The following is a 7,220-nucleotide window of genomic DNA, read 5'->3' as shown; positions in this document are numbered from 1 at the left end:
TAAAGTGCTTAGGAATAGATTGCTACTACATAAGATAGATTTTTACAGCTTCTTGTCTTTCTGCAGAGAAGCTGTACATGCTGCAGATATAGTTGGGCAAGACGAAACCGAAAGCCACTGAGTCTTACCTGCCACCACCCTGTACAAAGTCTGGAGATCCGGGATCCGGCTTAATGACTCCCTTGGTGAGATCAGCAGAAATGGTATGATTGGGAAATTCACATATCCCTAAAAGGCTACACTTATTGACAAGGTCTGTGGGATGGTTATGGACAGTTATAATGAAATGTCCTTCATCTGTAGGCTCTCAAGCCATACTTGCCCTTCAGTAACAGCCTGCTACTGACCGTGGCCAAGTTTGAGGCCTTGAGAAAAGGAATTGACAAGTTCACCTCAGCTTTTTGGGACCAACAATGTTTCTGCCTGTTCAAGTGCTGGTTTTGAACTCGCCGCAGTACTTTGCTGTAGAACCAAGTAACAATCTCTCTTATGCTCTTGTAGAAAATTGGTGCAACAGAACTCAGTGCAAGACCTGGGGCAAATTTATTTACCACATCTCTAAACAAATTCATTCTCCCCACTCACATGCATTCTCTCATAGAGCTCGTTCACTCACACAACACATGCTCACAAGCACCAAGGCGCATGTGCCCAGGTGCTCTGGCCAGGGTCACTTGTGGACAACACAGAAGACAAGGGACACTGGCTAGTGAGTCCTTATCTTTTATATCCTTTAAGACTGGTCCTTTGCCATTATCTTCTTGTTGCAATAATGGGAAATCACAGAATCACAGAATGGTTGAGGTTGGAAGGGACCTCTGGAGATCATCTAGTCCAACCCCCCTGCTCAAGCAGGGTCACCTAGAGCACGTTGCACAGGATCGCGTCCAGGCAGGTTTTGAATATCTCCAGAGAAGGAGACTCCACAACCTCTCTGGGCAACCTCTTCCAGTGCTCTGTCACCCTCACAGTGAAAAAGCTTTTCCTCATGTTCCGATGGAAGTGTCTGTGTTTCAGTTTGTGCCCGTTGCCTTGCGTCCTGTCGCTCGGCACCACTGAAAAGAGTCTGGTCCCATCCTCTCGACACCCTCCCTTCAGATACTTGTACACGTTGATAAGATCTCCTCTCAGCCTTCTCTTCTCCAAGCTAAACAGGCCCAGCTCTCTCAGCCTTTCCTCATAAGAGAGATGCTCCAGTCCCCTAATCATCTTTGTAGCCCTTCACTGGACTTGCTCCAGTAGTGCCACATCCCTCTTGTACTGGGGAGCCCAGAACTGGACACAGTACTCCAGATGTGGCCTCACCAGGGCTGAGCAGAGGGGGAGGATCACCTCCCTCGACCTGCTGGCAACACTCTTCCTCATGCACCCCAGGATACCATTGGCCTTCTTGGCCACAAGGGCACATTGCTGCCTCATGCTTAACTTGGTGTCCACCAGCACTCCCAGGTCCTTCTCAGCAGAGCTGCTTTGCAGCAGGTCAACCCCCAACCTGTACTGGTGCATGGGGTTATTCCTCCCCAGGTGCAGGACCCTGCACTTGCCTTTGTTGAACTTCATGAGGTTCCTCTCCGCCCACCTCTCCAGCCTGTCCAGGTCTCTCTGAATGGCAGCACAGCCCTCTGGTGTATCCGCCACTCCTCCCAGTTTTGTATCGTCAGCAAACTTGCTGAGGGTGCACTCTGTGCCTTCATCCAGGTCATTGATGAAGAAGTTGAACAAGACTGGACCCAGGACTGACCCCTGGGGGACACCGCTAGCTACAGGCCTCCAACTAGACTCTGCGCCACTGATCACAACCCTCTGAGCTCTGCCATTCAGCCAGTTCTCAATCCACCTCACTGTCCACTCATCTAGCCCACACTTCCTGAGCTTGCCTATGAGGATGTTATGGGAGACAGTGTCAAAAGCCTTGCTGAAGTCAAGGGAGACAACATCCACTGCTCTCCCCTCATCCACCCAGCCAGTCATTCCATCAGAGAAGGCTATCAGATTAGTTAGGCATGATTTCCCCTTGGTGAAGCCATGCTGACTACTCCTGATCACCTTCTTGTCCTCCACATGCTTGGAGATGGCCTCCAGGATGAGCTGCTCCATCACCTTTCCAGGGATGCAGGTGAGGCTGACTGGCTTGTAGTTCCCTGGGTGCTCCTTCTTGCCCTTTTTGAAGACTGGGGTGACATTGGCTTTCTTCCAGTCCTCAGGCACCTCTCCTGTTCTCCATGACCTTTCAAAGATGATGGAGAGTGGCTTAGCAATAACGTCCGCCAGCTCCCTCAGCACTTGTGGGTGCATCCCTTTGGGGCCCATGGATTTGTGGGTGTCAAGTTTGCCTAAATGATCTCTAACCCGATCCTCCTCGACCAAGGGAAAATCTTCCTTTCTCCAGACTTCCTCTCTTGCCTCCAGAGTCTGGGGTTCCTGAGGGCTGGCCTGAGCAGTAAAGACTGAAGCAAAGAAGGCATTCAGTAACTCTGCCTTCTCTGCATCCTTTGTCACCAGGGCACCCACCCCATTCAGCAAAGGGCCCACATTTTCCCTAGAAATGGTATATGTGATATGCTGGGTGTTGCCATCTTCCTCTTGTCAGAGTGCGGGGTCTTCCAATAATGAGACATCTCTGCTGTGGTCTTATCAGAGCACAGGTCTTCTGGGTTTGCCCCCATTCCCTGGATGACTGGGAGCGGAGAGTCCTTCATTATCTATACAGGCCGTTCCTTTAACCTTCTTCTAGTGTGTGCGCGCGTGCGTGCGCGCGCACACACACACACACACACACACACACTTCCCATCATAGCAGTCCTAATATTTGTTACAAAACTCAACATTCTTTTTCTTCCTAACACTCAGAAGCAGACTTTCAGATTGTTTTACATAAGTTACATAAGCAACAGTCTTGGATCAGACCAAAGTTCTACCTCACATAGTAATCCCTCTGCAACAATGGCCAAAACCAGATTTTAATGCCTTGGGAGTGGGTATTAAGAAGTGGGTAATCAGAGTGTTATTTTCTGAAACACTCTTACAGTTCAGAGATGCATGCTCAGGAATTCTCAGTAGACTGAACCTATGTAAACCAAAATACTCTGGAGCACAGAGTTCTCCAGCTTAACTGTACAGTGTGGGAAAAGAAACAAACTCCTTTGGTTTGGTTTGAACTTGCAGTTTGCTAGCTTTCTTTGATACCCACTACTTCTTGAAGTGGAATAGGCAACGAAGGCCCCTTTGCAATTTACCCTCTCCCTGCCTTTCATGATCTGTCATATCCCGCTCACATTCCCTTTCTAGAACCATAAGTCCTAGCCTACTTCGCTGCTTATTGTACGAAGTCCTTGAGTGTTCTTGTTGCCCTCCCCTAGCCTTTGCCAGTTCTACTGTATCCTTTCTGACGTAAAGGGAGCTAAACCGTACATAATATTCAACAGCACACATGCAGGAACTCCATGGGTTTATGTAATGACAGAATACTTTCTGAAGTGTTTTCCATTTCTTTTCTAATAATTTCTAACATTCAAATGCCTTTTGAGCAATGAGGTGGTGTCTTCATGTGGCTATTTATTAACCACAGGTTTCGATTTCTGAATAGTAATGATCATTAGATTACTCAGGGCCTATCATATCGTTTTTCTTATCCCTTTACACTTAACTACATCCAATTTCATCTGCCAAGTCCAGTCAGCCAATTTTGTGAAGGTCTTCTGCATCATTTTATCATCAACCTTTGGTTTTACTAGCCTTCATTGTCATTGGATTTTTTTTGCTTACTTTTTTACTCCCTTTCAAGATCATTTATGCTAAACACCACAGGTCATGGGTCAGATCCCTGCAGGACTCTATCGGTGACTTTCTACCACTGTTAAAACCAACTGCTCATTCTAACTTTTCTTTTCCCATCTTTTAAACATTTACTCATATCAAGACCTTCCCTCTTATCCAATGGCTGCTTTGTTTCCATTAGAGGTTTTGTTGAAGAGCCTTCTCAAAAGCTCTTTGGAAATACAAGCAGACTATTGCAAACAGATTTCCCTTGTCCAGAGATCTGTTGAGGCCTTCAAAAAATGCCTGTAAGTTTGTGAGGCAGAATTCCTCTTTCCAAAAACTGTGCTTATCTCCCTCAATATGGCCAATATGGCTTTTTGGGGGGGTACTTTCCACTAATTTGTCTAGTGCAGACACTAAGCTCCAGGTCTGCAGTTCCCCAAGTCTTCTCTGAGAGAGGCTTAACAAGTAGGCATCATATTTGCCATGGTGATACACTCATGTAGCTTTAAGCAAGAACTTGCACTTCACAGTTAGTAGCTATTACACAGATAAATTCCCTTAGGGCTACTGACTGAAGACCAACAGGTAATGGTGACTTGCTATTGTTCATTTTGCCTATTTCTTCCATAATCCCTTCTACCAGAACTTCTCTTTGAGGCAGATCCTGTGATGAGTCCCCCACAGAGACTGGTTGTGGTGTAACAATCATCTCCTCCGTTTTTCCAAATCTTGGCATGGATACAAAAATTCATTTGCTTCCTCTGTTACGGCTTCACCACCTCTGCGTATACCTTTTATACTTTGATCATCTACTGTTTCTGCAGAGTCTCCAGAAGTCCCTCTCTGTGATTGAGGAGGGAAATTATTAATAGTTTTGATGGTTTCCTGCAAATCATTCTTCAAATTCTTTTTTGACCTGTCTGCACAACTGGGCAGTGAAGTCATCCATTGTTATTCTATTCCCTGTTCTTGCAGCTTTTTGATCTTCCTTCACATGCTATAGTTGGCATTACTGTCCTGCTTACGAGGTCAGAAGTACAGATGCAGTGCTATATCTTTCCTTTTATAATCCAAGAAATATATGTACTAGGGGACATCATAGCATCTCTGTGAGTTATTTTAGCTAAGAGAAGAAATGGCATAAATGCAGCTCAGATGTGGCACTGTTAGCATTAAGAAGCCCTCCTAGAATCCAAAAAAGCAGTGAAGACGCACAAGAGACTTTTCAGGCATTAGCCAGCTGGTGCTTCAGAGGACTGGAGCTGAGCTGACACCTGAAGCTGCTCCTGTGTCCTGCACTAAGTCCTCTCTTTTGTGACATGGCACGGATATCTCACATGCCTCTGTATGCTGCCAGAAGGTCTAGGAATGCTGCTAAACTGCTTCTAGCCCTGCAATTCAACATGGTCTCCTTTTAACAGTGCTGCAGTGGAGTGTGCAAAGCCTGCTGGGCTGAGTTGACATTGCACAATATGAGTTCTAGCGTCTCTGTGCCCAGGGCATTGAAAAGTCTCAGTAAGCTACGGACAACTGCCTGTGCAAAAAAAGTAACAGAAGGGAACATAGGAAACATGAAATTGCAAAGTAAAGCTCTCAAGGACTGATTGCACTTAGTGAGCACTTACATTTCAGCCCTGCACACTGAATAAGAAAAGCATAGTGTAATCACACAATTAAATACTGCCTCATGATTCAGACAAAGAGGATGTCGAACCAAATAGTACACTGGCCATTCAGACATTTTTTGGTGACTTTTAGCACTTAATATTCTTAAAAAGATAAGAGTGGGGTGGACAGAATGTGTGTGTTTGTTGTGGTGGGGGGACAATACAAAGACCTTACAGATGGTTATATAGACCAGGGATGGAAAACTTGCATCTCTTAAGTTCTTACAGTTCTGGAGATGTTTGGGGGTAGCTTTAACGTCAGGGCTGTGCCACATCCCTAGAAAGAGGATTGTATTGAATATTTTGGATTCCCAACAACAAGAAACCAAGTTGGCTGAGGAGACTGAGATCAACTCTGCTGGGTCATCTCAGGATAACTTGAAACATGGCAAAACAGGTAAGACAAGCAGTATATGACATATTGAAGAGTGCAGAGGAGAGACCCCGGAGTAGCACTGCAGGAAGTTAACTTGTGTCTGGAAGGGTTTACTAGCTCCCTGTCAGTACCTGCCCTCTGAAACCTGAGCACATATTTGCAAAGCCGTTTGAATGTCTCTGATCTACAAGCAGTATATCAGCCAGTCTTGGAAAACTACTGTCATTTCCTGTCTGTGAATTTATCTCAGAGAGTGTCTTCCCAGTCACTCCAAGGTAGACAGTATATGTGAATGCCTCTGAGATATGCAAAAATTTAGCAAGTGGCTCAAGGGATCAGGAAGGTTGGCCAGAGAAACAGAAGAAGTGCTGGACATTACTAGTGGGCTAGATTTTTCTGCGGTAGTGGAGAAGAGAGTCTGGGATAGAGGAAGTTAACATTCCAACTTATATTCCCGTCCAGCTCTCTATCCCGTTTGCTGTTCTCACTGTTCTGTATGCACTTTTGTACATCACTTTCCTGACTACTCTCCACCTGTGAATTTTTTGCATTTGAATCAGGCTGCTTTCTTTTTTTCCCCCGTGTCGTCTATGCACAAGCACAACACGTACTGACAGTACAGAAGAGCTTCTCTGTGAAAAGAATAAACACAGAAAGTCTTATCACAAAATAGAAGCTCTCTCACTGTGTGATGACAGTGCATCTGCAGTCAGGTTGGTGTGGAAGTAAAAGACAATCAATAGTAGGAAGACTAACTCCATTTTTACTAATCACTGTCTTAAGGTAGAACAAAGGAAGTATCGCTGAACTTTATATGAACTCATCAACTCCTGCCTGGCATCCCAGGAATTTGAGCTGGATAGAACTGGCTAGAAGTTGCGGAGTTGCAGTGGAAAATTCCATAAATTCCATTTTCTTTGTTCTTTACCTTGGATGTATAGCCAATCAAGAGTGTGTTAGACAGTAGCTATACCAACCAAAGAAATTTAAGTCGCTCACTTATGCTAGTTGGGGAAGCCTCTGCCTGATCTGTGCATCAGACATGCTTCCCCTGCAGCTGCTGGGGTGTGTGTGGGAAAATAAAGGCTCTCTATAAACTAAATTATGACAAGTAGAGGTTTTCTACGACACTGGTAAAATCTTGCGGGATAAATCATGCTCCCTCAATTAGGATGCTTCAGAGCAGAGCAGTCAGTCTCTAAGAAGCTTCTGCGAAGCATATGTGAACTCTAGTTTTGTCAGAAACTATTATTTGGCTATGTACAAATAGCAAAATCCACCTGACAGCAGGGCTGCCCTTAATGCCCTGTTCAAAACTGAACTATTTCAAGATTTCTGTAGAGTCTTACATAGTTTTGTTAACATGCACAAGACAACACTGATTTAAAGTTCTTTCTAGAAAATGGGCAAAGGTT

This window comes from Apteryx mantelli, chromosome 2, assembly GCF_036417845.1.
Source record: "Apteryx mantelli isolate bAptMan1 chromosome 2, bAptMan1.hap1, whole genome shotgun sequence".
NCBI lineage: Eukaryota > Metazoa > Chordata > Aves > Apterygiformes > Apterygidae > Apteryx > Apteryx mantelli.
The sequence above is the reverse complement of the archived record's forward strand: the minus strand, read 5'-3'. Positions refer to the sequence as shown.